At 35.5% G+C, this 26,712-nt stretch overlaps 1 protein-coding gene across 1 annotated transcript in view; it reads left to right on the top strand.

The window, feature by feature from the left end:
- Positions 1-26,712, top strand: part of LOC123558107 (uncharacterized) — a 125,604-nt gene that overhangs the window by 72,645 nt on the left and 26,247 nt on the right. The gene's annotated exons all lie outside the window — the stretch shown is intronic.

The following is a 26,712-nucleotide window of genomic DNA, read 5'->3' as shown; positions in this document are numbered from 1 at the left end:
GGATCATGTTACTATATACATACTATTACATCTGTTCTCTTTTTGTAAACAACATATACATAATAATTATATAATTATTCATAACAGATAAATAAAAATCTTGTGACACACATCTATCAATAAGATCCATTATACAGCTATTCAGGCTGATAGGTCCATTGACCTTTAAACACCATGCAGTTAGTTACAGATTTACTCCACGATATATAGTATTTATTTCCTTTATCCTGTAGTTACCACTATCCATGAAATTTGGTAGTAAATTAAAGATCATTAAGTTATTCATAGTCATTATCACCTGACTACCTGTTCCTGTTGATTGACACACAGAGTGTTCTTTATTTATTTCATTTTGTTGGGTTTAACGTCGCACCGACACAATTATAGGTCATAGGGCAATATTCCAGCTTTGATGGTGGAGGAAGACCCCTGATGCCCCTCCGTGCATTATTTCATCACGAACGGGCACCTGGGTAGAACCATCGACCTTCCGTAAGCCAGCTGGATGGCTTCCTCACATGACGAATTCAACGCCCCCAGTGAGGGTCGGACCCACATCGATGAGGAACAAGTGATTTGAAGTCAGCGACCTTAAAGGTACGAAAGACCCGTGGTGACATTTCAACTTCATTATTTCACGATTTCTGCTTCCTGATTTCACGATTTCCACTTCATGAATTCACGATTTCACGATTTCCACTTCATGAATTTACGATTTCACGAATTCACGATTTCACGAAAAAAACTTCACGATTTCTTGATTTCACGATTTCATGATTTCACGATTTCTTGATTTCACGATTCCACTTCATGAATTCACGATTTCACGATTTCTGCTTCCTGAATTCACGATTTCCACTTCATGAATTCACGATTTCACGATTTCCGCTTCATGAATTCACGATTTCCACTTCACGAATTCTCGATTTCACAATTTCCACTTCATGAATTCACGATTTCACGATTTCCACTTCACGAATTCACGATTTCACGATTTCCACTTCACGAATTCACGATTCACAATGATGAAATCGTGAATTCATGAAGTTGAAATTGTGAAATCGTGAATTCGTGAAGTGGAAATCGTGAAATCGTGAATTCATGAAGTGGAAATTGTGAAATCGGGAATTCGTGAAGTGGAAATCGTGAATTCATGAAGTGGAAATCGTGAAATTGTGAATTCGTGAGGTGGAAATCGTGAATTCAGGAAGCAGAAATCGTGAAATCGTGAATTCATGAAGTGGAAATCGTGAAATCAAGAAATCGTGAAGTTTTTTCGTGAAATCGTGAATTCGTGAAATCGTGAATTCATGAAGTGGAAATCGTGAAATCGTGAATTCAAGAAGTGGAAATCGTGAATTCAGGAAGCAGAAATCGTGAAATCGTGAATTCATGAAGTGGAAATCGTGAAATCAAGAAATCGTGAAATCATGAAATCAAGAAATCGTGAAGTTTTTTCGTGAAATCGTGAATTCATGAAGTGGAAATCGTGAAATCAGGAAGCAGAAATCGTGAATTCGTGAATTCATTAAGTGGAAATCGTGAAATCATGAAGCAGAAATCGTGAAATAATGAAGTTGAAATGTCACCACGGGTCTTTCGTATAAAGGCCTAGATTTTGGCAGTGGGCCAAGGGATTTCTGTCTTTACCAGCACAGTTGGGGGCTAATGACCATCACAGTATGGTTCCAATAAACAAGGGTCATTGTTTATTGGAGAGTTAGTCTACCTTACAAGTGTATGAATTAGCGAGAAGGGGAAACAATGTAATTTATTTTAAATTAATGAATAATTGATAACATTTAAAGTTATAATGTTTTTTTTTTGCATTTCTGTGTAAAGAAAAATATTGTTGATCAAGCACAATAATAAAATAATCAGAAACTTATTTTCACAATAATGAAATAATGAGAAACTTACTTAAAGAAATATGCAAGTTTTTATTTTTTCAAATTATGTCTGGATAATCGTGATATTTCAGAAAAATGTAACTTTCTCTCATTTAAAGCTTGCAAAGTACTGTAAATAACATTTGTCTAAAATTGAAAACAGAATGTGCATTTCAAAGTTACTAAAAAGTCACTTTTGGCAACATACTGAAACATGAGTGTAGATGGAACACAATAATTTAATATTATATTGTTTGGCAGCACAAAGAACTCATGAAGTTTTCACTATACTTGTGTTTTATTATCATTATTATTTTCAGTATTATTACTGTATCTTTTATCCTCCTATATGTAATAGAATAATAATAATAATAATAATAACAATAATAATAATCATTATGATTATTTTTTATTATTCTTATAATCATTACTATGAGATTAAAGTAATAGTTATTATCATCTATATAATATGAAAATAATAATTATTATTATTATCATTTCACATTTACTGAAGAAAAATTAATTTCTTTCAACTCCACTGCACACATCTTCAAGGTCTAGTTGGGATCTCTGCTGTGCTAATTGCCCTCTAATCAGTTACTGTTACATAATTGCTGATAAGCAGTAGATAAGTTAGGAGTTGCATATTGGATTGGGGGTGGGGGGTGGGTACACTTATATAGTAGTGGATCTAGGCCTTTAACCACTCGGCCACGGTCGGAGGCCCCCACAGAGTGTTCTGTTACATTGATTTAATTATCCTTGGTATCCTTGGTATCACTGTTATTCCGGATCTGGTAACATATCTGTTTGAATTCATACTTTTAGAGGTATTAGCATGGACCTGTGAAACAATGGCCTCTTTGATTTCAGGCATCAAAGCTGTTTCCTCTGTTAAAGAAGGTGTTTGTATTTCAGGATCAAGAGCACCTGTTTCCGGACTGGATTCATTAGTTTTGAACAGATCCCTTCTGTTGCGTCTAAAATAAATAGCATCATCTGTGTAAGACCTAAATAAGAACTGTCATTGTGCTTTTTTGTTATGTCTGCAGAAATACCTGGCCACAATATCACGTCAGCTGCCCTTCTACGACATTTTTCTACCCCAATATGACCTGAGTGAACTAACTCAATATTTTTGAATTCATTGCTTTGGGCATGATAATTTTATTGGCCTTCATGATTAAGCCATCAACTACAGCTAACTCATCTTTGTAGTTTCAATAAGCCTGAATTTGTGCTGGGCATTGATTTGTGGCTTCTGACCAACCCTGAAGTATAACAGAACTTAATAGGGTCAATTGGCTGTCTTGATTAGCTAAGGACTTTATTTCTTGTATTTCTCAATCAGAGACTGGTGAACTTGAAATTACCATGTTCACTTGCAAGTCCATATCCTCAGACAGTTCTGAGTATGTGCCCTCAAGAGACTTCCAACTTAAGTATCTGCAACAGGAACTTCCTTGCTAGGAAAATGTTTAAGCACAATGTCATACCTCTGTAACTGAAGGAGCATGCGCTGCAAGCGAGCTTGGGGCCGTAAACAGGGGTTTCTTCATACCTAGGATAGTTTCAATTTACGCCTTGTTGCTGAAACATTGGCTGGGTCAGGTTTGAGCCCCTCTGAAGTTAATAAATTGCCAAAATAGTCGGCCTGGGTAACCCCTACTACCGGTTTATCTTCATTAAACACCTTTTTCTGGAGACCTCTGAAAAACTAGCCTAAGATTTCTGTCATGTTCTTCTCTCGTTTTCCCATACACCAGAATGTCGTCCACTATGGCCACTACCCCACTTAACCATTGGTAGCATTCATCAGTTTTACTAATGAGTTCATCCCCAGAAGAGCGCAACCCAAATAGAAGTCTTATTAACGATTTCTGCCAAACATTGTATTGAACATAATAAAAAGGGATGATTGCTCAGTGAGTTTTAATGTCCAATAACCTGCTCTTACATCCAGCTTTGTGAAATATTTGGCTCTTGCTAGTAGCGGCAGAATGTCATCTAGGGTTCTCTTAGGATATATCCCTCGCGTTTCTCTGCCACAACCATGGAGCTTACTCAGTCTGTAGGTTCGTTAACCTTGGCAACAACACCTAAACTTCCATTCTGTCCAATTGTTGTTTCACTCTATCTTGTAATGCTACGCGGACTTTACGGGTGGGTGGACTACTGGTGTTACGGAGTGGTCAAATTGAATAGCGCATTCTCCAGGGAAGAGTCCTATACCCTGAACAACCTCTGAATGCTCTTCCAGTACTAACTTTTTGTGAGAGGTACGTGATGGGTCTCGGATTCTACTGAATATGTAAGCTCAATTCAACCAAAGGCAATGCTGGACTGAAGCCCAAACAATGAAGGTGACATAGTATCTACTAACACTGGGTGTACGCACTGGAGTGTTAAACACCCCCTTAACTCCAGATCACTCTATTTGTATGCGGATGACCTCGTGTATGATTTTTCAAGGACTGACTTGGTGCCTAGACTCTGAAATACAGTTAATGGTAAGATGCTTACCTGAGTACCGGTAACAATTTCGAATTTTACGCACTGTTTAGTAGGACCAACCTCTATCTCTGCCAATACCTGCCCATTTATTACTTTGGATTCAACACTATCAACAAATACATTTTCACTACCTGCGCTGTCCTGACAGATTTCATGAACAGATTAATCCGAAATGGTTCTATTCTTTTATTTACATTTAAAACACTGTTTCCCTTTTGCAGGGCAGAACTGAGTTGTTCCATTTTTTCCCTCAGTTCGGACAGCTGTGACATCTTTCATTGGCGGTGTCTTCCCTGACGCCCAATCTACCATTCCTTTCCCCCTGACCCGAGGTATTATGACCAGTTAACTGGCCTGAGGAGTTTTGACCAGTACCCCGTAGCCCCTGTGTGTTCCTCTCAGCTCTTACTGCATTGACAGTGGAGCCTGTGGCCTGTGTCGGGTTCATCTCACGAAGCTGCTCCTGGGCATATACCAAATACTGAAATATTTCCAATGCCTTATCAAGTTTTTATTTGTCATCCTCATTTTATCAGGTTTTCTCTCTTTCTTAATGATTTGACTCCGAAAACTACTCTCGGATCATTTCGTCCTTGTCATGAAAATTGCAGTCTGTTGCAAGCAGTCTCAACTTTGTAATAAATTCCTTGAATGTATTTTCTCCCTGTATTTCATGATAGAATTTGTAACAAGCAAACACAGAGTTAGTTTGGGTTGCAGGTGTACCTTAACGGCCTCAAATATTGCCTTTAAACTTTTCTTGTCACCGACTGACAAACTTAATGTACCATAGATACCTTGGCCTTTTCCTCTATCCATAGTAACAAATTTGTAAAGTGAACAGTTTCTTCTTTTTCAACTTAAGACTCTTTAAATATAAGTTCTCCTTGCCTCAGGCAGATTACTGCAGTTCCAGTCCATGTGTATAGTAGGAATACCGCTAAAATCCATCTTGCACAAATTAATTTAATCAAGTTTCGAATCAATTCATACAGAACATCCGTGCACTATGTACATCAAGTAAAACATTTCTTATCCTTTGGCTGTGAGTTTAATAATTCCTTATTTCTGACACCATGTTATGTTACTAGGATGGAGTAAAAAAATAGAACGACAACGATTGTGCTCTAACTATATTTAAAGTAAAGTAGTTCCTTGCTAAACTTAAGTGTGGCCCAGATAAAGCAGTAAAGCATGCATTACACTATACCTGTGAAGGGCACACAACTCTTTCAGGTTACTATATACATACTATAACTCTTCCTTTGTTTTCGTTTTGTTTTGGTGATTTCGTCTGCCATTAGTCGAACGCTTTAAAGCAAGTAAAAATCGGTTATGTTTACTAAAACTTTATTATATGTATCTCAATGTGAAAATATCATATCACCCAACGAAAGATAGGAAAAAATATCACATACGCAGTAGGTTTCGCGCATGGGATATTAGATTATTTGGGAATACGGTATGATACCTTAATTGGGAAATTGCATTTAACATTAACTTGGAGTATGATAAAAGCAACATAGAGTCTCTCTAAAAATCATTAAAGGAGGCAATAACGATAAGATCATTATTTATTTATTTATTTGGGTTTTACGGTGCACCAACACAGTATAGGTTATATGGCGCCATACACATTTTGGTTTCACATCCCATTTACATCGAAATAAAACATGAGGTATGGAAGATAAGATCTTTAAGACGTACACATCTATCAGAAAGTGACTCAGAGAAAAAGCCATAGTTTTTCCCCAGACCTTACAGATCAATAGCGAAAGCACAGACACATGGATTGTCTGGTTACAAGTTTGATCCTATGACCAGACGAGAATTACCCCAAATACCCCTTCAGGCAGTAGTTCAGCATGCACTAGCGGGTACTTCGGTAGAACCACCAACCATCTGTAAGTGAGGTTCGAATTTACATCGGAAAGTATTGTGTCAGAGATCATTCGCCACCCCCCACCCCCCCACCCCCCTTATTCAAGTGAAGTGGGCAGTTACTCACAGAGTGCATTCCCGATCGGAAAGTTACCAACTGGGAAGCTTAATTCAAAATATAGTAGTTTGGTTCCTGTTCGGGAAGTAAAAAAATAATCTTTTGTGACCCTTTTTCCTTTCCAAATGGCCCAATGCATAGGATTATGCATGGTAACATTTAATGAAATACTCCGTTGTTAACTTGAGAAATAAATGTAAATTTCTTCCGTTCACTTTCTATAAAGTATCCTTGTAAAATGTGTTATAATAGAATTTACTTAATTTCAAAATTTCCCAAATAAGAAACTTAATTTCCTTATTCGGAAAGCTCATAATAGAAACAAATTTAACTGTCTTTCGAAGAGTACTTAAGTTACACAAATAATACTGATAAACAACATTTCACTGCTTGATGATTGCAAAAATAAAATAAAAATCTCGTACGCTTCAACACTTGTTTCAGATAAAAACAGAGTCAGAACTCATATATGTGTAGTTCTTGTTTTAGAAGTTATGTTGTTTAAAATTGTACTTGCCATGTTATGCAATATGTTATGCAATATCATTCAAAGCTTTCAGAGAACAAGAAGAAAAATATTCTGAGTGGAAAAGGGGACACAATACTGCCTGAATGCAATTCTATTAACACATACGTATCTTATACGTGTGTTTCCCGATTTTCCTGTTTCGGAAGCTTTGAGATTCATATGCATATATAGTTTTGTGTAGTTAAGGCCTATGCTATTTTGACATTGCAAAATTCCTATGTAAAACTGAGATTGTCGTAACAACGCGAGAAATGCACGGGGATCAAAAAGAAACTAATAATAATAAAAAAATGTATCTCCGAATAAATTATAAAGTATCAATGACACTAAAAAACATGTCCCAACAGTGCACTAGAAGAAAATGCATAGAAATTTTCGGGGTAAGTATTTGGTACCGTAAGTCTCTCATATATATACAATATCTCATATATATATACAATATATATATTCTTCAATCAAGGACATGTCAGTGTAAATTAGCTGAGCGTTAGTTTTCTAAGAAAACGTCGTAAAACTGTGTTACACGAATCACACGTATATCGCTCTTTTACAAAAATGTGTAAATAAAATAAAGCATCACTTTTTTATAACAACCCACTATCCGATCTTTCTGATCACTTAACGATCACTCACAATTACAAAATAAAACCAACGTGTCATCAAAATTATCACTTTACACGGCTTCATAGACATCACGGCCTACTATAGTAGTCGCAACTTGACCGCGATGGTTGACCTTAGGCTGATTATTCATATCGATTATTTCATTATAGTAATCAAGGGTGCTTAGGGTAGCCATGTATATTTATATTGAATTAGTTTGTATACATTGCAGTATCAAAGTATTTATACTTACATTTGATCAGTTAAAACTTTCCAATACACTAATTTATATTTACATAAATTTATATTTCCTTTTTCTCGCGCAGCTCTTGTTTTACGTACACTCCTTTTCAATAATAGGTTATGCCTCATTATGTATTATAATACAAAGGTCAACCATCGGGGTCAAGTTGCGTCCACTATAACGTTAAATTTGTAATCATGCGTCAATCAAACAAATGATGAAAGATCGGGACTTTTTCAAAGATATGTTTTATTACCTGTAATTTTCTGATATTCTAACCTTTAAGCAACCGAATTGTATGCACAGAAATAACGAGAAATTTATGCAATATAGCTTTTAGTTTAAATTTTGGACCTATCTTTTTCCAGCCCAACAACAGACATGTATATGTCACAAACCCGGCCTGTCCTCGAAATCAGTGTCAAAGGTTACTAGAACATAAATACAATAGATAAACAACCGCTTACTATGCTCTTGTAAGTCCTGTAAGATAAAACGGCTCATTCATATATATTCAGTATCGGGAACATTGAAAATCACAAGTCGATCCTTACCACGAACATGAAAACAGTTACTTTTATGCCTTTGTTTACATTTCAAACATGACGATTCACATATACGTTCAAGAACGTAAATTTCGTGCTTTCCGACCCACATGGTGTGTAAACTTTTGTAATTAAAAGTATGGTGTATTCGGCAAATGTCATTGAGAGTAGTTATGTTTACGAAATTTAATTGAATATTTATGTTTTATACTTGCAAAAGCAAAACTTGATGGTCATGGTCGTTGGCTTCGAATTCCTCGCCCATCACCGACGTGGGATCAAAAACTCACTTGAGGTGTAAAACTTTTCACGTAAGGAAGCCATCTAACTGAGGTTAGTGTCTCGATCTAGTCTGAGCCCCCAAAAATGTCTGGAGTGGCACCTGGAGCCTTTCCCCACCAACAAAACTTGGGAAAAGTTCATTGTATCGTTTCGGTGTTACTCTCAATCAAACAAAATAAACATTGTTCCCGTTTTTGTTTGTCTGTTTATATTTTTATATAAATGAATATGCAAAAAGGGTTTGTTTGTTTCAGTGTAACGTCAAAATATAATGTTAGAATTATATATCAACAGTGAACGCCACATGCATTATATTTTCACGAGGGGTTAATGCTTTCATCTTACATAAACAAACATATTCAACAAACAAAATTAATACTGCTATTTCTTTTGTTGCACTTTGCGGACTTATGGTAAAGTTATATATATATATATTTATCTGAGCAGTACCATCCCTGTATGAGCACTACGTAAGCGCTCAGGCCCTTCTCGCACACCATACCTATAGTTCGGACTTCTTTCATGTGTAAAGGCATGTGCACAAATATGACAAATTTTGCCAACACCTGGTAAATTGTAATGTGTTTTTTAGAAAAGTAATAAACGGAAATAAAAAAATAGCTCTCAGCTCATTTACACGGATAGTTTACCTTTATTATACATGTTATAATTTTTCGCAGTTATGCACGATGACATTGAATACTTACCCCGAAAATTGTGACACGAACATACTGGTAACCTTTCCCACTTTACGTTTTTAATTAAAATAAGAGTTCAGCACTTCATGCTTTTGATGTATTGTCACATGGGAATAACGTTTGTTTTACAGTAACTTCGAAATTCCTCAGAAATAATATCATGTACCCCGCCCACCTTATTCATTATTTCAAAATAGCATAGGCCTTAACTTGTGTTGTGTAGTACATGTACATGAACGGAAAGAAAATTTCTATTCCACAGCTTCCGTCGGGACAAACTTTATGGTCGGCTGTATTGGTTATTACCGTCCGATCAGTTTAAATAACATCCGACTTCACATTACACCAGTATTAGAAGTACCGGCTCATGTCCGCTTGAGGGCACCGTTTATCAACATAGACAGAACATATACTGTTTCAAACTATACCGTTATTCTGCTTAATGGAACACAGGTACAATTTGAAAACGGAACGCAATTTAAAGGGATTGAAGTTAGTTCAGACGTGGATATTTCTTTAGCCGTTTTTACTGCTAATTCTGTAGATTTTACGGAAGGTTTTCTGGCGTTACCTGTAAGTACGCTGGGTACTCGCTACATTGCTGCTTCCTACACTCCTTATTTTAAATTCAGCAGTGAGATTCTCGTAGCTGGTGTGGAGAATGATACAGACGTCACCCTGTCAACGGTAATTGATGGAAAGAGAAACATTAACAGAACATTTCGATTACAAAAGTTTGAAACGTATCAATTTAAAGTGAATAATGACGTGAGTGGCAGTATAGTAACATCAAGCAAACCAACAGCTGTTTTCTCAGGATCTGCAGCTGCACAAGTTCCTGTTGGAGGCATACAATTTGAGTATCTAGTCGAGCAAATGATTCCGACAAAATACTGGGCTACACAATTCATCATTCCACCTATCTATCCAAGAAGACATTTTATTGTTAAATTATTTGCAGATCAGGAAAACACAGAAGTACATTATTACAATATCACTAATCTTTCCACCGTATACATGAACAAAGGTGGTCTGGTTGAGTTGTTGTTTAGTACTGATCCTGTAACTGTTTTAGCAAACAAACCAATCAGTGTGATACAGTACGGACATGATGGAGATAACATGGACGGTGATCCCTTCATGTCAAACACACAAGGGATCACTCAGTTCCAGAACTCGTATAAGTTCGTAACACAAACTTATTATCTCTTTAAAAGAAATACTATAGCTATCACAATACTAAAGAACAGTACCGGCGGACTCTTACTGAACGGATTTTCAATGTCTTACTGGAACGCTAAGACTGTGCCCGTCTCTCGACCACTGGATCAGTACATCACACTGTTTGTAAATATATCATATGGCAGTTACTATCATTTACATCACACTGGTGGGGGTAAGTTTGGAGCTGTTCTTTATGGACTTGTGTATCAGGCTGTTGCGTATGGATATCCTCTGAAGCTTTCCTTTACCAATATAGGTAATATTTCATAAACATTATAATAACGATATAATTGTATGCCAAACTTTTTATTAGTTTCATTGAAAACAATAACAGTGTAAGATTTCTGTATTCTATGATTGTTATCTAGAAAGTTTCATTGATAACTTTAAAGTTTAAATAATATTTACTGTTTATAACGTAATAAAAGACTGAGTCAAGCGATAGACTGTCGTATGCTTTCTTTCATTTTTCGATGAAACGTACCATTGACTGATCGGCCGGAATGGTTGCTATTGCCTCTTTTCGATTTTTGTTCTTATTATATATCTTGGCCGAAATTTATATTTGAAGTTTATTTTTAAATAGCAATGAAACAGATATTACGCTTTTGGTTTTAATATTTCCAATACTTTTCAGATTGTGGAAACCATGAAGTTAGCATCACAACCGCTGCTACTACTCATGCACAAAAATCTACAGCCATCAAGCCCGTGTATGTTAACTCAACATTTCAGGGAGGTACAGTGCATTCTTGATTGAATATACTATAATCAGTTTAAGGTGCCGCCACAGTCACAATTCAATAGTAGTAGTATAGTACGAGGCGTTTCACAGAATGCCTGCAGCCTTGCAGCCCGTCACGTGACTCCATGACGTCATCAATGACTGCGTATGAACAATGGTACGGGTATCGTATGTCTGCGCAGGAACAATGGTGGTGGTATCATATAACAGCCTGCGAGGTCGGAAAAACCCTTGACGTCACAACCGCGCAACAAGTTGGCTGACAGATCAATACCTTAGAACAATGGGGTGGGGGGGGGGAGGGGGGAAGGGGAGCCGCACCCAACATTCCAAAAATCAAAAGAGAATAAGTGAGTCAATTGGAATTTTCCATGACGTCACGGCCGCACCCTTAACGTTCCGTTACCACCCAACTTCTCTATTTTTAGCATTAGACAATAGAAGATATTATATAACGGTATTCTCACCATAGTTTTATGGGGGTGGGGGTGAGGTGGGGGTGGCATTTCGTATTCGACGAGCTCTTGTTTATTATACGGTTAGAAAGTCACAACATTAGATATTACACATTAAGGGACACTTAAGATTTTATTCCACGAGGTGGCCATATGCAGAGTCTGTGTGGCGTTAAATGACACTTTGAAACCTAGAAAACAATAACTTATGGCACAAGCTTCCTTTTCCGTCTTTCCTTTCCCACTTTTCAAAATATCAGTATATAGAAACACATTTGGATTTAACATGTTTTAATGTATCTACAATAAAAAATTGTAGATACATTAACGTATCCACATATAATAGATATATTATATCTATAATATATAGAATATATCCATATTGTTCGCCGAGGTTGATGATGTCAAAAAAGTTGAACGTGATATGAAAGTCTACATACCAATTGAAAGAAATTAAAATAAAAGTGTGCTTTCTGTAAGACATTATGCACGTTTTATGCTTCTATTAAAGTTAATTTTTGATAAATGACAGCAAATGTCAGAACGCCACTCGGCATTTCCGTGTGTTAACGTATCCTCGTTAGGCAATTCGTCATTCCTCTTAAGTAAATATCTTATGTGGCATTTTGTTAAAAAGATTGCAACTACACTCAAAGTAAAATTATAACTGATTTCAGGTAAAGGCAGATGGTGTTTCCACTGCGATGGCATGACACATTTGCAGTTTTGCAACTGGGTTGAGCGATGCAAGACAGATGATGAGGTTATTCCTGTATTTATTCTTTATTATAATCCTAAACAAACTAAAAGATGCTATTGTAGAAAAGTGCATGTAACCACTATGCATAGTCGTATAGGCAAGAAGTCAATTGGGGACAGGACTGAAAGTCAAAGAGACATCGATGGTTCGCTGCAATAGGGATCATCTACTTGGCACGTCCAGTCATCCCAAATTTCAACATTCTGGGCCTACTGGTTCTCAAGTATGAATTGGAAACGGTTTTCCACGTTCAGGCTCCTGTGACCTTTGATCAAGTGATCCCAAAATGAATAGGGGTCATATACTCTGCATGTCCAATCATCCTATTAAGTTTCAACATTCTTGGTCAAGTGGTTCTCAAGTTATTGATTGGAAGGTGTTTTCCATATTCAGCCCCCAGTAACCTTACCCTTTGATTGAGTGACCCCCAAAACAATAGGAACCATCTTCTCTGTAAGTTCTATCACTCTAGTTTGAAGGTTTTAGATCCGATGATTCTCTAGATATTAACCAGAAATGGATTTCCATTTTCTGTCCGCTGTAACCTTGACCTTTAATACACTTACCCCAAAATCAATAGAGGTCGTTGGCTCTGTCCAATCATTCTATGAAGTTTCAACATTCTGTGTCAAGTGGTTCTCAAGTTACTGACCAGAAATTATTTTACATGATCAGGTCCCCGTGACCTTGACCTTTCATTGAGTGACCCAAAAATGAAAACAAATCATTTACTTTGCATGTTCAATTATCCTTTGAAGTTCCAACACTTTAGGTCAAGTGGTTCTCAAGTTATTGATCGGAAATGGTTTACCATGCTCAGACCTTGACCTTAAATAGACTTACCCCCAGATCGATAGAAGTCATTTTCTCTACATGACCAATCATCCTATGGAGTATCAATATTCTGGGCTTAGTGGTTCCCAAGTTATTGACCGTAAATGGTTTTCCAAGTTCAGGCCCTGTGCCATGACCTTGAAAAGAGTTATCCCCAAATCAATTGGGGTCATTTACTCTGCATGTGCAATCATCCCATGAAGTTTCAACATTCTGGGTTCTCAAGTAATTGATCGGAAATGTTTTTCCATGTTCAGGCCCTAGTGCCATTAACGTTCAACAGAGTGACTACAAAATCAATAGGAGTCATCTACTCTGAATGACCAATCAACATATGAAGTTTGAATATTCTGGGTCAGGTGGTTCCTAAGTCACTGACCAGAAAAGTTTTTCCATGTTCAGGCCCCTGTGACCTTGATTTCTGACAAAGTGGCCCCAAAATCAATTGGGGTCATCTACTCTGCATGTCCAATCATCATGTGAAAGTTGAACATTTTTTGTCACGTGGTTCTCAAGTTATTGATTGGAAATGGATTTCAATGTTCAGGCCCCTGTGCCCTTGACCTTTGATATAGTGACCCCAAAAACAATCGGGGTCGTCTACTTCAGCATTCCTACCATCCTATGAGGTTTGAAGGTTCTAGGTCAATGGTTCTCCAGTTATTGATCGGAAATGAAGTGTGACGTACATACGGACGGATGGACAGGGCAAATACAATATGTCTCCCCAAGTGGGGAGACATAAATATAGCATGTCGATATTGTTTGAATAACAATTTTTCTATCTTTATTTCAGCAATATTCTTCTAGATCGTCTTTATCACAAACACTACCGTCAACATATTCACAGATTGTACATGAAAACAAACGAGCACGATCTACAAACATTAGCAAGAAATACATAATTTTTATAGATGTGTCCGTTAAATATATAGCCCTTATTTAAGAATTAGTTCTCAACTAGTTTCTGAATTATGTATACTTGAATTATGCTTATGTATAGGGCCTTTATTAGACAAAGTATATCTTTTGGTCTTTGTGGCAACATTCGAAGAACGCAAAGTCTGATGAAATAACTAGTTTGGTTATAAATTCATTGATTTATGTCTATCTAAAAATCGAAGTATAGATCTATTTGAAATATATCTCGGACGTCGGTATTTGTATTCTTGTTTCAGTGTGTTTGATGAATATAAACATACTGACCCCGAAACTGTAATAGTTCATTTCTTTTCCAGGTTTGTTATGTGCAAAGTTACTCCGGAAGCAATTATACTAAGCTTTACCGATCAGGCTGTATTAGCAGACAGGTAAATACGGTCATTTATTGAACTGCAATAGCGTGTTCTTATAAGCACGTCTAAAACTATATTTCAAGGTGAGCTTATGTGACTGGACATTGCCTGGCGTCTGTCGTCGTGCGTCGTCCGTGGTGCGCCGTGCGTCAACATTTGCCTTGTTATCACTCTAGAGGCCACAGTTATGAGAAAATCTTTAAGAAACTTAGTCAGAAATTTGTCATGATGATCTCTAGATTAGTATCGAAATTGAGTCATATAGGATTAAAATAAGATTAAAATCTAAGTCAGAAGGCTAGATCAAAGGATAATCTTGTTAACACTCTAGAGGCCACATCTATGATACTATCTTCATGAAACTAAATGTTTGTGTTGATGATCTATAGGCTAAAATTGAATGTGGCCAAATCTAAGGAAAATTTTGTTAACACTGTAGAGATCACATTTGAAGTTTGAAACTCAATTAGTCAGAAAGTTTGTGATTATGACCTTTAGGTCAGTCTCGAAACTTGGACAGAATATTTGTCTTGATGATCTCTAGGTGAGTTTCGAAACTGAGTCATGTGGAATTAAAAACTAGGTCAACAGGTCAAATTAAATGAAAAGCTTGTTAACAGTCTAAAGGCCATTTTAAGACCCAATCTTCATGAAACTTGTTTATTTTGATGATCTTTAGGCCAAGTTTGAATGTGGGTCATGTTGAGTCAAAACTTAGGTCACTAGGCCAGATCAAAGGAAACTCTTGCTAACACTCTAGAGATCACATTTTAAGTTTGAAACTAATGGGAATTGGTCAGAATGTTTTGATGACATCTGTACTAGGTAAAGTTTAAATATGGGGTCAAAAACTCCGCCACCCGGTCGAATCTAAGGAAAACTATGTGTTTGTAATAGTGGCTGCATTTTTTCAACGGATATTCGTGAAATCTGATCAGAATAATTTTCTTGGTAAAATAAAAATCAGGATTAAATATACGTCATCTGGGGTTAAAGACTAGGTCACCTGGTCAAATCAAGGATTAACCTTTTGTATGCATTAGGGGCTGCATTGTTCATCTGATGTACATGAAACTTGGTCAGAATTTTTGTCTCTATATATTCTCGTAAGAGTTTTTCTCTGGGTCATTTGGAGTTAAAAACTATGTCATCAGGTCAATTCCAAGGAAAAGCTTGTTTACACTCTAGGGGTCAGATTGTTTGGTATCATGAAGTCTTATACGATTTCGCATCTGAATCATGTAGGGTCAAAAACTAGGTCATTTGGTAAGGTTGTTTACACTCTAGAGGCCACCTTTTTACTCCAACCCGTAAGAAACTTTGTCAGATTGTTTGTTTTTATTGGAATCATGGACGGGTTTTAATCTGGGTCATGTTTGATCAAACACTAGGTCACTAGGTCTTATGCTTGTTTACACTCAGGCAACATTTTGGTCCAGTCTTAACGATAACTGGTCAGAATATTTGACTCTATGGAATTTCGGACGGGTTAAAAATGTTCGGTTCGTCATGTACGTCATTAGGCCAGATCGAAGAAAAATTTTGTTTACACGCTAGAGGCCACACTTTTTGCTCCAATCTTTTTGAAACCTGGTCAGAATGTTTATCCCCTTGCAAACTTGGAGAATTTAAAATTGGGTCATGTGTTGTCAAACCTTTATCACTAGGTCAAACGTGTTTAAACTGTTATGGTGTGTTACTCTGGTGAGCGACCTAGGGCCATATTAGCCCTTTTGTTACCCTTGTTTACTGTTTATCCAAACCACGCATATTCACAAACACTTGCATGATTACCTAACGACAGTATTGTTAAACAGTTAGTGCAAATATGAGGTTGCTTTAACACTAGCAAAAGTCCTCTTTTTAAAAAAGTTTCAAATGGAGCCAGAAAGATAAATAATATGATACTATATATATTTTCGCAAAATTGTACCGGAAATGCACTAAATCACTCAAAATGGAACACGTATTACAGTCCTGAAATATTTTCATCTTAGTTATTAGACAAAAAAAATACCGCAGTGGAAACCGAACAACTTTTTTAGACCGGACTTGCACCATGAAGACCAAACATTCTGAAATCTTAATTTTCGACATTTGCGTTTTACAAAGAGTACCTGAAATTTAGAGTATGTCCATAAAGATTTTAATAGTGTTATTTCTAACCTATATCAAGATTTTAGGATTATATTGAGTTTTCAGGTAATTTTATAGTTAATTTATGTTACTGTATCTTGCATATATTTCAACGATATAACGTCTTTAAATCGAAAACCATTTTCCAAACCGAACTTTGGTTCTTAGGTCATTGACTTTAAAGGTTGGGGAAGAATGGAGGGACGTGGGAAAGGTAAGAGTGGCGGGAGTGGTTTGGAGCAGGCTGCATTTTATACAAGGTTTTTAGCTCGACTATACAAAGTATGGAGAGCTATTCTAAACGGCGTCCTACCGCGTCCGCACTTTGGTTAACGTTTTGATGCACTTTCTCTTTATTTTTGTTATTGCTTGATGGATTTACTTTAAATATAAAACAGTTGTTCCGCATTATCACCCACATCATATGACACAGGGGTCATAACTCTGGCACCAATGTTTCATGAGTTATCCCCTTTTTTACTTAGAATTTCAGGTTAAAGTTTTGGTGCACTTTAACTTTTTCTCAGTTATTACTAAATGGATATGATTCAAATTTTAAATAGTTGTTCAACATCACCATTCACATCATATGACACAAGGGCCATAACTATTGCATAACAGTCAATAACTAATGCACCAGTATTTTATGAATTATCCCCGTTTTTAATTAGATTTTTAGGTTAAAGTTTTGGTTCACTCTCACTTTATCACAGGTATTAATAAATGGATTTGATTCAAACTGAAAGTAGTTGTTCCACATCACCTCCAACATAATATGACACAGGGTTATAACTTTGGCACAAATATTTCATAAAATATTCCCCTTTTTACTTAGGATTTCAGGTTTAAGGCTGCTGCACTTTCACTCTATCCCAGTTACTTAAGAAATAATAAGTTCCCAAAAGTGGTTTTTCGTAGAATAACCCGAGTTTTGAGTTCTTATGCGTAAGAATATATCACGAAGGCCTTAGGCCTGAGTGATATATCATTTCGCATAAGAACGAAAAACAAGGGTTATTTTACGATAAATCACACTTTGGAACTTGTTATTTCGATTCTAACACGACATAATAGTATCAAAAGTGTAAGAAAAAATGGTAACTACTTTTTACGACCGTGCTACGCACCTGGATTTGATGACGTCATTGCACGCGAGTGGTATATCGCAGAATAACCCGAGATAGATTTTGCTTTACATGTATGTAGGTTATTTGCTGGTCGTGTTAGAATACTAAATATATTTGACCCAAGCTTAAAGTAGTTATTCAACTTCATCACTCACATCATATGCCACAAGGGTCATAACTCTTGCATCATTATGTCATGAATAATCCCCCTTTTTACTTAGAATTTCAGGTTAAAGTTTTGATGCACTTTCACTATATCTGAGTTGTTACTGAATTGATCTGTTTTAACCTTAAAATAGTTGTTCCACCTTATCACCCACATCATATGACATAATATCGACACAAGGTCTTTAACTCTGGCACCAATCTTTACTTTTACTTAGAATTAAAGGTTAATTTTGATGCATTTTTACTATTTCTCAGTAATTACAAAATGGATTTGATTCAACATGGCACAAGGTGCATCACTCTGGCACCAATATTTCATGAATTATGCCCCCTTTTGCTTAGAATTCTACTTATTTAATGTTTTGATATACTTGATCCATATCCCTCTTGTTACTTGATACTTTTGACACAGACTCAAGCTATTATCGAATATATTCATCCACATTGTAGTCATTGAACACTCAAATGACACCTCCAGCTTCATCAAGTATGCCAGTTTCATTATCCAGCATCGAAATAGTTGAGCGCGCTGTCTCCTGTGACAGCTCTTGTTAAAAAATACTTTACTGTACAATTTTGACGACATATATACTTGAATGCCTATAGGTTGCTTTTTCTGTTTTGGTTTCGACTACAAAACATATTATTTTTCTCAAAGCAATGCACGAGCGGTGATGGAAATGGAGACTGTTTGCAATGTTGTAATGGTAGTTTCTGTAACAGCGAAGGATGCAGCAAAAAAGGTAAAATAATTACAAAATACATGAGAAATCCGTGCAGTTATGTACAGTATACATAATTTGCACATGGAACATGTGCATTATACTTATGTTGTATGACTGGAAATACTAATTCCGCCTGTGATGCATTAGGTAGTCAATATTGTACTACTTGACAAAATATGAATATTCGTAATAGGAATACTGTGTATCAAACAAACGAAATACTACTGATGTACTGGTCAAATTTGAACATTGTTAAAAAATGTTAGTTCTTTTTAATACTTCTAGCCAGATAGCAAGAATGTTTGAGACCTTCTGTTAGATTGACCCAACATTTTTGAAACAAAACACATTTAGAGATCATATCTTGGCAACTCTTGAAGATGTTTTACGCGAAATTTTGTTTTTGTGTTTTTCAACGGCATAACTTCCTACTAAATATCTGCGAAACCACAATTCGATTCAACCATATCATATCACTTATATTTGTTGGCAGTGTTACATTAAAATATTAAAAGAAAGTAAATATTACATGTAGCAATTTATTAGTGTTCCCTACTCAGGTGAGCACTTGATTTCCTATTTAATATAGAATATCCATGGTTGTTTTTTCCTAACTGCAGGACAGTGTGATGAAATTTAAGGTTTGCGGATGATTCAATATATAAGAATCAAAAGTATTGACGGGTGTTGCTCATTTGGTTACCGAAACTGCTAAAATTTTGCTGAGCTTCAAAGGGATCTTCTTATAGGTTTTATTAACTTTATCAACACCAGTCTTTACCTCTAATGAACAGAGTAAATGAAATAGTCTGCCAAGTTTTTGCAGCATGACTGCATTCTGAGCTTCGAATTAGATCATTTTGCAGATTTTATTACTTATATTTCGATCTTTTCAGATTTAATTCTATTGGTACAGCTTAGTTTGTCAGCTTAAACATTTCGGCTTCCACTTTCATAGCCTTGGTGTAATCATCAGTTCTATGATATACGTGGTCCGTACACTCAGATCCACTTACAAAATTCCAGTTTGTTTATTTCTGCCTATTGTTTTCCCGTTTTGAGCAAGCCAATTATTTCACCTAGAATAACAAACAAGTGTTTCATTGAAGATTCGTATAAAAACATATGCGGATGTCTCTAAATTGTTTTTGGTACTTGTTATATGTGTAAATATTGAGATCTGCTCATCCCGGGGCTAGAGGGAGCAGACGGTTGCATGCATTTCCACTACCGTCCATGAACAAGTTAAATCAAATCTGGCCTACAACATTTTCATTTCTGTAGTGTTGGAGAATTTCCATCTCTATTTTAAATGACGTGTGGCGGCTGTTAAAAGTCTCCTCTTACATAACCTCTGTATTGTTAAATTTTCTTGTTGTTTGGGATCATGATTTTATTCAATTTCACAAAAATTGAAATTTGCTGAAGCCTGTGATATGTTTTGGGTTCAACGCCGTTTTTCAACAGTATTTCAGTTATGCAACTGCGGGCAGTTAACCTTACCAGTGTTTCTGGATTCTGTATCAGGACAAACCTGTTCTCCACAAGTAGCTTCCAACTTCCCCACATTAATTATCACAGGTGGAGGACGAATGATTACAGACACAATAACTTTTATCAAAACATAAGCACCGCCAAGGAATCGATCTCATGGCCCCACGATCCGTAGACCAACGCACTCTATACTGAGCTAAGCGGGCGGGCTGCCTGTTTGTCACATAGCATTACAACTTATGAATAGACTCTGTCAAACAGTCTGCTGTTATTTTGTAATCATCAGTTTGTGATATACAGCGACCGTACCCTAACATTCACCTACTAAATTTAAGCTTGTTTATTTATGCCTATTGTTTTCTGCGGATGGTTTCATGCATTTACACCACCGTATATGAACTTTTTTCAGTTTTGTCGTGTTGAGGACTTTCCATCTCTATCTTAAGTGCCATGTGGCGGCTTTTAAGAGTATCCTCGTACTTGACCTCTGTATTGTTATATTTTCTTGTTGTTTGGGATCATGCAGTTTATTCAGTTTAACAAAATTAAGTTTCGCTGAAGCCTGTGATATGGAACAAGTTGACTTTGTCACATAGAGTATTACAACTCATGAATAGACTCAATTAGTGTCTGCTGTTATTTTGCTTGGTTGTCATCTATACTTCCAAGAGATTTAGGTTTAAAGTCATTCCTTCAATAATTTGTATTACACTGACCCAGATGAATATATTTTACCTGCTAATTCTGGTTTATGCAAGGGCTGCAACAACTCGGACAGAGAGGACCTCTTTGCTTCGACTGTACTCACAAGGGTGAACATGAGACCTGCAACACTGTGCAACTCTGTAGTGCCAATCAGGTAAAGACGGTGTAAGAAATTGTTTAACGTATGAGATAATTTTTACTTTGACAACTGTTTAAATGACTTTGATTTACCGGGTCTTATGTTATATGTATAATTTAATTTTGATAATTTATAGATATCTAAAATGTTTGTCTGAAATACAATTACTGTCAGTTTCAATTAAGAATGTTTATCTGCATTCTCTGTATTACCGACGATAAACACTCAATTTATGTAGTGTACAAGCTGTCACATATCTATTACATGCGTTTTACAGGTGTGCATGATTGAAAAGTATAAATGGGGAGAGAGTGACCTCCACAACAAAATGGGATGTAGCGATGCACAGGTAATATATAAATATAGCTTCCACAACATCATTTGATGCAGCAATATATTTGTAATAGATAGTTGAAACTTCTACAACATAATGGCTTGTAGGAATTTACATGTAGTACTTCATTACGACTTCCACATAACATTATGAGACGTAGCGATGAACTGGAGAGCTATAGAAATATGAAACAAGCAAATTCGATGAATTGTTATGCCCCGCCGAAAGGATTTGTGGTGAGGAAGGACATAATATTATATCCGGTAAAAAGGATGTTAATAAGAAGCAAATAGTTTTAGTAGTAAAAATCAATTTAACAGAAAACGAATGTTTTAAGTGTACATAATAAATGTATGTTACGTTGATCCTCAGTAATGAACTTATTTTGAATGGAATATGTTTACTGTGATAAACATAGCTTTTAGAATTAAATAGAGTTATTTGAAATGTGAGCTTGAAATGCAACTAGAACGAAATATTGTCTTCGAGTAGTTTGGTACCAAGTGTTGCCGTTTGAACTTAAAAGAACAGATGTCCTTAAGAGAGCAAAATCAAGTAAGATCTTGAACATGGCTGGCGGCGGAATGGGTGATGTTACAACTTTACATGCTGAAGGTTTGAACATATTAAAAATAGGAATGAAAAAAATAATGGGAGGGGTTGAGATTTGGAAGTGTCCGGGTGAGGGTACAAAACTTCCCATGTTGGTTTTAAATATTGATGGAAATTTAAAACTCTACCAAATTGAAAGTTTGTTATGTACAAATATGTGGAATTTTAAACAATTAAAGGGCAATAACTCTAAAGTTAGTAAAGAAAACCAGCTGAAATTTTGTTTGCACAACCACATTATAGTGATCTAATTTCAGTTAAAGTTTCATAGTTCTAGGGCAAATATATCACAAGTTATGAAGCAGATATTGTTATATTTTTAGTACACTATATAGTTAACACTAAAAACTTGTAAGGGCCATACTCTGGTGTGACTTGGGTAATCTGACTGAAACTTCAAGCGCCGCATAACCTCATAGTGGTGAATATGTACATGAAGTTTTATTTAAATATTCCCAACCACTTCCTTGATATGGCTCCGGATGGACGGACGGACGGTCAACGCCAAAACTATATCTCACCGACTTTTACATGTATTCTGTGACCAGGAAGAGTAGCAATGCACAGGTGATACATAATTATAACTTCCACAACGTAATTTATGTAGCAATGCACATATAATACGTAATTACAACTTCCAGAACGTAATGAATGTAGCAATGCACATGTAATACATAATTATAACTTCTAGCACGTAATGTATGTAGCAATCCACAGGTAATACATAATTATAACTTTCAGAACGTAATGTATGTAGTAATCCACATGTAATACATAATTACAACTTTCAGAACGTCATGTATTTAGCAATCCACATGTAATACATAATTATAACTTCTAGAACGTAATGTATGTAGCAATCCACATGTAATACATAATTACAACTTTCAGAACGTAACGTATGTAGCAGTCCACAGGTAATACATAATTATAAATTCCAGAACGTAATGTATGTAGCAATCCACATGCAATACATAATTATCACTTTCAGAACGTAACGTATGTAGCAATCCACATGTAATACATAATTATAACTTTCAGAACGTAATGTATGTAGCAATCCACAGGTAATACATAATTATCACTTTCAGAACGTAATGTATGTAGCAATCCACATGTAATACATAATCATAACTTTAAGAACGTAATGTATGTAGCAATCCACATGTAATACATAATTATAACTTCTAGAAGGTAATGTATGTAGCAATGCAGATGTAATACATACTTATAACTTTCAGAAGGTAATGTATGTAGCAAAGCACATGTTATACATAATTACAACTTTCAGAACGTAATGTATGTAGCAATCCACATGTTATAGATAATTATTACTTCCAGAACGTAATGTATGTAGCAATGCACAGGTAATACATAATTATAACTTCCAGAAAGTAATGTATGTAGCAATCCACATGTTGTAGATAATTATAACTTCCAGAACGTAATGTATGTAGCAATGCACAGGTAATACATAATTATAACTTTCAGAACGTCATGTATGTAGCAATACACAGGTAATACATAATTATAACTTCTAGAACGTAATGTATGTAGCAATCCACAGGTCATACATAATTATAACTTCCAGAACGTAATGTATATAGCAATCCACAGGTAATACATAATTATAACTTCTAGAACGTAATGTATGTAGCAATCCACAGGTAATACATAATTATAACTTCCAGAACGTAATGTATGTAGCAATCCACATGTAATACATAATTATAACTTCCACAAAATCACTTGATGTAGCAATGCATACATAATGATAATTATAACTACATGCACTAATTCAGCAGGAGATTCTAAAAGTTATAAGTATTTTCTTTTATTGTACAGTATTTGCAGCTGCGTACTAGCTCTATAATGCATCAGTATATTCATAAGAACCTTTAAGGAGAAATGATTTTACCAAAACACGGTTTTAGATGTATAGATGTTGCTTTTTTCCCCTTACTAGTTGTTAATATATAGTATTATAAACACTGAATTACTGTCAAGATCTAAAGATGGATTTCACACTTTTAGACATGTGCAAACAGACGTACAGTACGAGAATTGACTGCTCGTCATTCACCTGTTTGCTCACACTGTTGTCAAACTGATTTCTGTAACATGAACTGTACGTCAGTGGATACAGGCGTACCTATAATTGGTAAGTAGATGATTTATTTAGAGTATTTAAAATGTTGTCAAGTGTATACACAGTCATGTGATTACTGAACTGTATTCTTTGACGTGGTTATTAGTATAATAAATAGAAAATGATAAATAAATCATCAGATGTGTTCCAGTTAAACATATTTCTATTAAGTGCCTTAAACGATTGCTAGGGTGGTATATTGCTGTCAGTATGCAAGGTGACGGTGAAGACATGGTGAAAATTGACTGGGAACTCTTTGTGTCCTTATGAGTTAAAAAATAAAAAAATATATATATTAATATATTTGGAGTGATTTTGTGTTTAACACCGGTCCTTCGCAAATATTATCAGAGATATTTTATTTTGGAATGGGAGGATTAGGTTTAAAATAGGAAAGATAATACATTACACAATGAGGGCGGTTTGTAAAATTTAATGCGTATTTTGGAAAAATCAAATACAGTCTGATAAAATTGCACTGAGTACTAGTAATATGTCTATATTGTCATGTCCAGAATCATGAACCGCTTCCTAAATAGGGACAACAGTATGCGTGACAATGAACATTATCATATCTTGCTCGAAGAACCCCACCTATATCAGAGTAAACACATTTCATGTGTGTTCTCATGATATAGAACGCATAATGTTCATATGTGTCTCACAAAAGAAGTCTACAGGATACCTCTCATTTTTAACACTAATTTACCTTTAACTTTTTGCTCTTCAAAAACGCAAACAAGTTATATTCTAAACGTACTTTAATAACATAAAGTGTTTATTTTGCAGGTTAAGAAATGGATTCAACTTCAAGTTCACGGATAAAACATGACAATTTCTTTTCGGAGTGTTTCATTTTCAGTAAAATGCATCAACATGATGTAAATTGATTATAGTTGTCTTTTTCTTTCGTCTGAAAAATTATTTCTCCTTTGAAAATGTTTTCTTCATTTGAAAAATGACAGTATCATCTTTGTTTTCAAAATTGCAAATGATACTTACATTAACCTTAACCGTCTTTTTCTTCATGTATAAATGACTCATTGCAAAGTTTTTGCGAGCTAAAATATGTGTCATATTCACAGGTTGTTTCAAATTTTCTACATTATTACACAACCAACAAATGTAGAAGGTCCCTACGTATGCTGTAAAAACAACAAGTAAAATTGGAGTACTAATTAATCAAATCAAGGCTCATTTCCTAAATTTACCATATTCTTTAAATATATAATTTTTTAATAATTCAATACAGTTACTGCACACTCTTAAAGTACATGTAATTATTCTTTAACCCTTATCATGCTGGACACAGCTGAGTCTGCCTTTGCGACTAATGTAGATCATGATTCAGTCAGTATCATTTTGGTAAAATCCCCTTTTAACAGTTAATGGTACTATCCAAATCGTAAGATGGACAACTTCATCATAGATCTTTAGCAGGGTAAATGGGGTGAAAGGAAACTAGATAGGGCACACCTATACCCACTTCTTGTCACTGAATATGGTTTCATGACAGAGGGTGAAACGTTTCGTTTTAAGATATTCGCTATGCAAATTTATAAACACATATGTATTTTTCAAGGACCATAACTCTTTTCTAGCTGAGTGAAATCCTAAAGAGAACACCAGGTGCACAACTTCACAGTCATGCTATATAACAATCCTCTAATGTTTTACGACTCTAGGTGAAGTACATTCTGAAAGAGTATTACATGGAACGTAAAATTTTATGCCCTTAATGCATATTTTTGACAAAATCAAATGACATAACTCTTGTCTTGCAGAGTGAAATGAAAAAAGAAGTCAAGTGCACAAATGCACATGATGAATAATATTCCTATTTGATCTCGTGACTCTAGGTGAAGTATCTTAAAGGTGTATGCAGCACAATTTTTAAGCACTTTATGTGTATTTTTCACAGAGTCAAGGACCATAAGTTTGATGAGAAAAATCCTAGATAGAGCACTCTGTGCATAACTTCACATGCTATATAACGATCCGTTACTGTTTTATGTCTCAAAGTGAAATAGTCTTTGAGATACATTGAACAAAACATTTTATGGCACTTTATGTATAATTTTAACTTAATCAAAGGTCATAACTCCGGTCTGGTCAGAAATGCCGAACATAGTTCAAAGTGCACAACTTCATATACTGAATAATATTTCTGTTATGTTTTATGAACAAGGTCAAATACGTTTTAAGATACGTGCTACAAAATTTTTTATGTCTTTTCATGCATATGTTTCGACGAATATATGACAAATATATGAGAAATCGATTACCAAACATAGGACATAAGAAGAAATAAGTAGGTATATCTTATGTTCGTTACAAAACATTTCGTTGCCCACATTGAAATCAAGCATTGATACCCTTTAAAGGCAGTCAATCACATTTTACCAACATTTTATGACATTTTCAGCTTTCCTTTATTCTGCTAGAAACTTATTTACAGAACAAAATGACCCATTACATAGAGTAAGATTCCTATTGGAAATGTTATT

Source organism: Mercenaria mercenaria, chromosome 15 (genome assembly GCF_021730395.1).
Source record: "Mercenaria mercenaria strain notata chromosome 15, MADL_Memer_1, whole genome shotgun sequence".
In the NCBI taxonomy this organism is placed as follows: Eukaryota; Metazoa; Mollusca; class Bivalvia; order Venerida; family Veneridae; genus Mercenaria; species Mercenaria mercenaria.
The sequence above is the reverse complement of the archived record's forward strand: the minus strand, read 5'-3'. Positions and strand labels throughout refer to the sequence as shown.